The sequence below is a fragment of the Pristiophorus japonicus genome, chromosome 13, assembly GCF_044704955.1.
Source record: "Pristiophorus japonicus isolate sPriJap1 chromosome 13, sPriJap1.hap1, whole genome shotgun sequence".
NCBI classification, from domain to species: Eukaryota; Metazoa; Chordata; class Chondrichthyes; family Pristiophoridae; genus Pristiophorus; species Pristiophorus japonicus.
In genome coordinates this window covers 45,849,302-45,856,438 of record NC_091989.1, presented here as the reverse complement: position 1 = coordinate 45,856,438, position 7,137 = coordinate 45,849,302, and the positions used below count along the sequence as shown (strand labels likewise).

At 45.9% G+C, this 7,137-nt stretch overlaps 1 pseudogene; it reads right to left on the bottom strand.

The window, feature by feature from the left end:
* Positions 1–6,520: 6,520 nt before the first annotated feature.
* Positions 6,521–6,689, bottom strand: LOC139279069 (U2 spliceosomal RNA; annotated as a pseudogene).
* Positions 6,690–7,137: the final 448 nt, after the last annotated feature.

Here is a 7,137-nt window from a genome sequence, read left to right as displayed (position 1 = left end):
CGCGACTGGTTTGTCGGTAACTCTTTGTCTCCAGGCACCATCTTCGCATTGCTTAATTCCTGCCTCAATCCATGTCCATTTTTCCTCTCGGGAGCACTCACCTTGCATTGTGTCAGAGTTCTGATTGCTTTCAATCTGCACATCTGTGTTGGTTCTTCTGAGGGAGCGCCCTGTGAGGCGGCATCTTTAGCTGCCTGGTCGGCTAGGGCATTTCCCTGTGCTTCCGTGGTGTTTTCCTTGGTATGGACCTTACACTTCAGGATGGTCACTTCCTGAGGTAATTGTATGGCCTCTAGTAAGTCTCGGACTTCTTTTCCATTTCGGATAGGTGTACCAACAGCAGTGAGGAATCCTCTTTTCCGCCATAACAGACAAAAGTCGTGAGCGACTCCAAAAGCATGACGCGAATCTGTGTAGACATTAGCTGTCTGTCCTTCTGCTATTCGACATGCTTCTGACAGGGCCCGTAACTCAGCCTGTTGTGCTGACGTTCCTGAGGGTAAACATCCTTTTGCCACTACCCCATATAAGGTTGTAACTGCCCATCCTGCTTTTCTGGTACCATTGTCAACAAAGAAGGAACCATCTGTAAACAGGATGAGGTCTGGGTTGTGTAGAGGCCCCTCTGCTGCTAAGGCTGCTTCTTCTGTTTCTTTTCAAATCTCCACGCAATCATGCTCTTCACATTCTCCTCCCTCTTGCTCCCTCGATTCTGACATCGGGAGCATAGTTGCGGGATTAACCGGGCTGGCCCGGACGATATGGAGATTTGGAGCTTCCAAAACTGCTGTCCAGCGGGTCCATCTAGCTGCCGTCACCTGAGACATTTTTTTCATAGACAGCAAAGCGTATATGCTGTATGGACACTTGACAATCAGCTTTTGGTCGAGGACTAGACCCGCAGTGATCATTACCGCTCAACATGTAGCTTCCTACATGTAGCCATGTAGACCCTTAGGCAACTTCCCCATCCGAGGGCTACCGCATCCAGTTTTGCCGAATAATAGCTAATAGGTCTTTGCCAATCCCCATGTTCTTGTGTCAGTATAGCTGTCATGTATCCTTCTTTCTCATGGACAAACAGGGTAAATGGCTTACCACTGTTGGGCATTCCCAGAGCTGGTGCCGAACACAAAGCCTTTTTCAAACTCAGGAAGGCCTCTTGTTGTTCCTTAGTGAGGGTGATGGCTTCTTTCGAGGCACGTTTCCCCTTTAAAATATCATTCAATGGCTGAGCAAGCTGTGTGAAGGAGTCAATCCAATTTCTGTTAAAGTTACACAATCCCAAAAAGGACCTTAGTTCCTGAATAGTGGTGGGTTGTTTTAGCAGCCCGAATGGCTGCAGTTCTATCCTGGGTATGTTCTCTCTTTCCTTGTGAAATCTTTTGTCCCAGGTATGCAACCTCTTTTTGGGATATTTGTGCTTTGTCGATGCTGGCTTTATGTCCATTCAGCCAAAGGAGGTCCAGCAAAGATCGTAAAACTTGTTCATGCTGTTCTTCCGTGTTTGAAGCTAGCAGGATATCATCTACATATTGGATGTCTGTGGATGACAGGGGAGGTAATTCTCGCAAATGGCTTTGTAAAGCCATGTGGAATACCATAGGGCTGTTGTGGAAACCCTGCGGTAACCGGGTCCAAGTATACTGTTGTCCTTGGACCGTGAAAGCAAACCACTGTCAAACCTCCGGTGCCAGAGGCACCGACCAAAATCCATTGGCCATATCTATAACCGAGAAACATTTATGTTCGGTTTGAGGGCATTAAAAATGGTGGAGGGATCTGCGACCAAAGGAGCTTTTTGATCAATATACTGGTTAGCTTTCCTATAATCGACAGTCAAACGCCAAGTCTCATTACATTTCTGTACCGGGCACACGGGGCTATTGGAGGAGCTATGCGTTTTAATAAGCACCTCTTGTTTCTCCGTTTGCTGAATAACCGGTAAGATTCCCGCGATGGCACTTGGACTGATGGGATACTGTTTAGTGCATGGAGGCTTGGTCCCGGTAGATGACGCAGGCTCCATCTGGAGTAGGCCACAATCGTTCTTATCTTTAGCCCATATCGTATGTTCCTTCAATTCTTCGTTCTTCAAAGTTCTAATTGACCATGTCACCCGACCATCCTCGAAATGCAACAATGAATCTACTTGGATTAGAACGTCCATTCCCAAAAGGGGTCGATCTACTGGGCCTATCCAGACCGGTGTGGTTAGTTCATTTGGACCCAGCCCTATAAGTACCGGTGTTGTCCTTTTAATTTCCATTTTATGGCCCCCAACTCCATATTGTAGGGGTAAGCATGTTAATTCCGCCCCTGTGTCTAAAAGACAGTCCACATCCTTATTGCCCACCCTCACAGTTATATATATCCATCTCCCCTCTGTTGTATTAGTGCGAGGAGGGGGGCCAGGGCGGGCTCTAATCGTTTTTTGCTATCCCAAGTAACTCCTTCTGTTGTTGTATTGTCAGTTGCTTAAATGCTTCTATGAGGTCGTTATCTTGTGACAAGCCTGGTTTGTTGGCTGAATTGTATCCCTGACTGCGTCCTCTTCCCCGGCCATGACCTTGCTGTTTCGCCCTGCACGTCTTGGCCCAGTGACCTTCTTTCCCACAATAATGACATTTTCCGGGTAATTTTCCGAATGACTGTTTATCGGAATCCTGGGATTTCCATCTCATAGCTTGCACAGCTCGGACTTTAGCTCCCATATCCCGGTCTAATTGGTTACATCGCTCCACCAAAGCGGCAAAGGTAGTTCCTCTATCTTCCCAGTCCGGTAACATTACCTTAAGCATTTTGGACAGTTCTGGCTTTAGACCTGCCACGAAAGCTGCTTTCAGGGGTCCAAATACTTGTTCATCCATTTCCTCATCCGTATTATTCACACACGAATGTTCTAGCCACATGCATCTAAACCGCTCATCATATTCCAGGATCTCCTCTGTTCCTTTCTGTTGGCAGGCTGCAATTTTTCCCCAATCTGTCTTAGTTGGACTGAAGGCTTGCAGCCAATGTTTAATCAATCGCCTCCCATCCTGCATTTAATTCTTGCTCATCCTGCCCCAAAGCTTCTTCTACCTTGTCGTGCAATTTTCTTCCTTGTGTTTTTGGCACCATTATGGTCAAATTTGCACTCCGTCCCAGGGATGAAGTTGATATATATATCTTCAGCGGTCCAATTGGTCCCACGTTTTCACTCCCCCTTTCTTTGGATTGGGCAACTCCTTGGACCATTTATCAATTTTCTCTGGGTTTGCCGGATCATGAAATAAGTATTCTGCATACACCCTTTTCTTTGTTTTTTTGGTTCCGTCCTCATCCGCAGTCTCTTCTGATTTGACTACAACTCGTCTTTTTTTAAACGGGGCAAAGCACACCCCGAATTCTTCATCCTCCGACCCTGTATTGTCGGAGAATTCAGAATCCGTATCTATTCCTCGGTCGTGTCTTCGGGTTTGTGCTTTTAATTTATCCAAACATGGGTACCCTGGGAATTGACCGATACATTTTCCTTTTCCTATTATTGTCTCTTGATCTAATGATTTTTTCCATTCTTTAATTTCACCTTTAAGATCTTTAACTTCCGCTTCCGACTTTTCAAGTTCAAGCTTTTTCTGTCTCAGCTGCTCACAAACTGCTTGCAATTGGTCCTTTGTACTGGTCAGGTCCCTATTATGTTGGGAACGCATTATAATCTCATTCCGCTGTCGGATCTGTCTCATAATGGCTAGGGACCATCTGGTTCATTCTTTATTTTTCATACAGGTCATTTTTCCCCAGACCCTTTCGATCTCGTCCAAGGACCATTGTCCTTTGGAGGTACCGTATTTTCATTCGATCTTAATACAGGTTTTAGATAAGTCGAATTGTTGCTCAATGTATTCTTTCAGCTGTTCGAGGATTTCATCTATCGAAACCTCAGGTGTTGCCCACCCACCTTTAACAGTTGTAGGCAATTCTTTGCTCTTATCTTCTGCAGCCATATTACTAATTTCTTTACTTGGGTCTCGAGTCGTAGGCTTTCTAGCTGAATCAGTGGGTCGGTGATGAATTAACTAACACACTGCCGAAGTTTAGATGTCTATGGGATCTCGAGCCGATCACCAACTGGAGGGTTCGCAAACCGGAAGCTTTCAGAATCGCATAAAAGGGGAGGTGATTTTAGACAATTGACCGAGGACTTTTATAAAGAGGAGTCTTTACTTCAGTATGTAGGTCCGATGTCCAAAATTCAGTTTCTTCTCTCAGCGATCCTGTTTGTGATGCCAAAATTGTTAGATCTCTTAATTTTCAATGAGATGCGAACTCTGGTTGTAGAACTTTAAAATAATTTTATTCTGGCAGCTGCAACAAGCTCTGGCCTTATGCCAGGTCCTTTGTCCTTCTGAGAACACATGGCAAAAATGGCTGTTCTTATCCTGGATCAATTTACAGAAATGAACTAGCCTTCTTGACCTTATTGGCTCAATTGATATATTCTTAACCCCTAATTGGCTCACTGCCAAAGGTCCTGAAATGTCAAGTTGATTGATGACTTAATGCAATGTGCTCACTAGCACGTAGACATGGGGTCTGTGTTTTCTCAACTCTGCAGTCTGTTTGAATTCTCTATCAGTGGCATACAACAAAAGGGAAAGAATTTGAACAGGAGGAGGCCCGGCAAATTTGCACCCACTGACACCCTTGGAAAAGAGTGTCACTGCTATGATGGGTCCTGCCTGGAGAAAAGCAACCACCACTGCACAAGCTGGGCCCACACATGAGGGAGAGGGTAAGTGCTGCAAATTCCACAGTCTGGCTTTCCTAAATGTTAAGTGTTGTGTGGGCTAGCCATGCTTCAGTTCATGGAGATGTTTCCGTCAGCTACGGTTCGGTTGATGCAATGTGCTATCATTCATCTTGGGCCTTCGAATGAGCCTGCTGTCTGTGCTGTGTGAGCCTTCTCATGCCACCCTGCCCCCTCCTCTGTTCTGTTATATTTTGCAGAACTTGAGGCCAAACCTGATGAGGCTGAAGCCGATGCAGAAGATTCAGATGCGGATGAGCCTGAAGAGGGGAACATCTTCCAATCCCACCTTCCAGACAAAGAGCATGGGAGTCAGGGGGAGGGGGAGTTGATGAATGCAGCCTACACTGTTGTACTTACTCTGGAGGAGGTGCAGGTGCTGCCCATTGAGGTGCCAGCCCCTTTCCTGAGTGGTATGAGTGTTGGTGGGACATTCCATGGTTTCTCACAGTCCGAGGCTGCGGGTCCCAGTCGGGAGGGGAAGGAGAGCTCGACAGCACTCTCCTGAGGTGCAGGGTTTAACAGATGTGGGTCAGATGATGGCAATGAGTGCGGAGAGCATTGACCTTACAAGATCACTCCTGGACACCATCAGTGGGGTGGGTGATGAGGTAACGGGACTGTCAGGAGAAGTAACAATACTCTCATGAGAAATGGGAACACTGTCCGGGCACATGAGGGAGGGAATGTCGCAGGTAGTTGAAACATTGTTGGTGAACATGAAGGAGGGAATGTTGGAGGTTGTTGAGACACTGTCAGGGCACATGAGGGAGGGAATGTCGGAGTTAGCTGCTGCAATAAGGGAACATTTCCAGGCCCCACAGCCATTAATAGAATCAACTGCCACTCCCACTGCAATCCCCAGATTGGCCTCTGAAGAGACCCAAGCCGGGCCTTCCACATTACCGCCTGGCCTCTCTCACCAACCCTCCCAGTCAAGAAGTGCACATTACCCGAGATGTTCGAAAGAATAAGCTTGGTACCAACCCGAGAAACGCTGCGCCATCGCCTGCGGGCAGGGGTGGAGTCAACAAGACCAAGCGCAGCGGGCGGTCTTAGAATAAGGTGGAGGAGAGATGGGCGCAGTCTTTGTTTGCTGTTGTTATTATTATTATTATTGTTGTTACTGTTGTAACTTTTCTCAACTTAAAAGTTTTTTGTAAGTTATGTAAATTTACAAGGTTAAAAGTTTGTAAGTGATCTTAAAGTTTTTACGTGATCTTAGAGTTTGTAAGTGATCGTAACTGAAAACTTCAAAGTTTGATACAAGAATATTTTAATAAAGTTAAATTAAGTACAAACAAGTGTTTGTTAAACTTTTGAATAAAACATATTTTAAATTATAACTGAATAATTTCCATTATTTGTTCCATTATTAACACAACTTTTTGAAGTAAAGAAGAATAATTTCCATTAGTTATTCCATTAACACAATACAACATTACGGAACAGGTCCAAACAGTAAACATGGTCCATGTGGAATTGTTGCTGTTGAACCTTCAGGCAGCAAAGTGTTCACAGATGAGTTGTTGGCACAAGGCTCGAGCAATCGTTAAAGGGGCACGACGGCCCGCCCTCCTCCGCCATCGTGCTCAGGGTTCAGGTAGTTGCATAGCTTCCTCGTCCTCCTCCTCTTTTTTTTTATTTTGTTCATTCTTGTCAGGTCAACTCCAGCGCCAAAGATCACTTTGCGCTACTACACTTGATCTTAGCCAAAAGGCCGAGAGGGGAAGCTGCACCATTCCTGGAAACACTGCAATACCAGGTTGATGCGTGGAGTGGACGGAGCAAGCCCCTGTTCCAAAAAACAATTTAATATTTGGTCCCCAGATAGGGGATATTAAACTGATAAGAACAGATACTACACTTGATCTTAGCCAAAAGGCCGAGAAGCGATCCTCGTCCTCCTCCTGCTCCTCCTCGTCATCTGCATCTTCCTGCTCATCATCAGCCACTTTCACCTCTGGTGGGTCTTCTACTATCAGCTGCTGCTGCCTCATGATGGCTAAGTTATGCAGCATGCAGCACACAACAGTTAACTGACTGACAATCTCAGGGGAATATTGCAAGTTGCCTCCGGAATGGTCCACGCTATTATGCTGCGCGTCGCAATGTGTGACATTTTGTATTCCCAGTCAGCTTCCATCTGGGTTACGTGTAGGCTGCTGCTGAAACATGGCAGATATTATAGCGCTCTCGCATAGGATGAACGCATCATGGGTGCTCCCAGTGTATCTCACATCAACTGACATGATGCGATGCATGTCGTCACACATGAGCTGCACATTCACGGGGTGAAAGCCTTTTCTATTCCTGTACATGTCGGAATCCTCCAAATGTGCTTG